Raw genomic sequence first — 1,530 nt, 5'->3', positions numbered from 1 at the left:
TTGGCCAATAGGGAACCAAGATAGGTGGGACTAAGAGTCCAGGAGGACTCTGGGAAGAAGAAACACAAAGAGTCAAGATGTAACGCCATGGGGTAGGAAGCCCAGAAAGTTCTCCGGTAAGAGAAATACTTAGATTAACAATTATGGGATAATTACTTAAGTCAGAGCTAGCCAGTAAGAAACAAGCAAGGCCAACAGCTTCATAATTAATGTTTATTTGGGGCTCATGCGGATCTGGAACCAGGCTGCTTGGAAGGAACCCCTTAACATGATCATATGATTTTTGTTTCTCATCTTGTTTATATGGTGGATTACTTTGATGGATTTTTGTGTGTTGAACCATCCCTGCATCCCTAGAATGAAGCATACATGATCATGGTGGATGGGTTTTCTGATGTGTTCTTGGATCCAATTTGCCAGTGTCTTCTTGAGTATTTTTGCATCAATGTCCATGAGGGATATTGGACTGAAGGTCTCTTTCTTAGTTGTGTTTTTGTGTGGCTTAGGTATCAAGGTTATTGAAGCCTGGTAAAAAGAGTTTGGCAAATACCTTTCTGTTTCTATTTTGTGGAGTACTTTGAGAAGAATTGTTATAAGCTTACCTTTGAATGTCTGGCAGAATTCTGCACTGAGGTCATCTGGACCTGGATTTTTTTTTTGGTTGGGAGATTTTTGATGAATGTTTCTATTTGCTTAGGGGTTTTATGTCTGTTTAAATTGCTTATTTGTTCTTGATTTAATTTTGGCAGGTGATATCTAGCCAGTAAATTGTCCATTTCCTTTGAATTTTCAAATTTTGTGTAGTACAGGTTTTCAAAGTATGATCTGATGATTCTCTGGATTTCCTCAGTGTCCATTGTTATGTCCCCCTTTTCATTTCTGATTTTGTTATTTTGCATGTTCACACTATGTTGTTTTGAGAGGTTGGATAAAGGTTTGTCTATCTTGGTGATTTTCTTAAGAAACCCATTCTTTGTTGCATTGATTATTTTTTTGTTTTTCTAGTTTCTACTTTATTGTGTTCAGCCCTCAATTTGATTATTTCCTGGCATCTACTCCTCCTGGCTGAGTTTGATTCTTTGTGTTCTAGAGATTTCAGTTGTGCTGTTATTTCTCTAGTGTAACTATTCTCCAGTTTCTTTACCTTTTCACTTAGTGCTATAAACTTCCCTCTTAGCACTGCTTTCAAAGTTTCTCATATGTTTAGGCATGTTGTATCTTCAATGTCCGTGAAGTATAGGAAATCTTTAACTTCTTTTTATGTATTCTTTGACCAAGGAATGATGCAATTGTGCATTGTTCAATCTCCATGGGTCTGTAGGTTTTCTTCAATTTGCATTGTTGTTGAATTCTAATTTTATGGCATGGTGGTCTGATAAGATGCATGGAGTTACTACAAATTTTTTTATACCTGTTGAGGTTTGATATGTTGCCAAGTATGTGGTAGAGTTTTCAGAAGATTCGATGTTGCACTGAGAATAATGTATATTCTTTTTTATTTGGATGGAATATTTATAGATGTCTGTTAAC

Source organism: Mesocricetus auratus, unplaced genomic scaffold (assembly GCF_017639785.1).
Source record: "Mesocricetus auratus isolate SY011 unplaced genomic scaffold, BCM_Maur_2.0 Super-Scaffold_100014, whole genome shotgun sequence".
NCBI classification, from domain to species: Eukaryota; Metazoa; Chordata; class Mammalia; order Rodentia; family Cricetidae; genus Mesocricetus; species Mesocricetus auratus.
The sequence above is the reverse complement of the archived record's forward strand: the minus strand, read 5'-3'. Positions refer to the sequence as shown.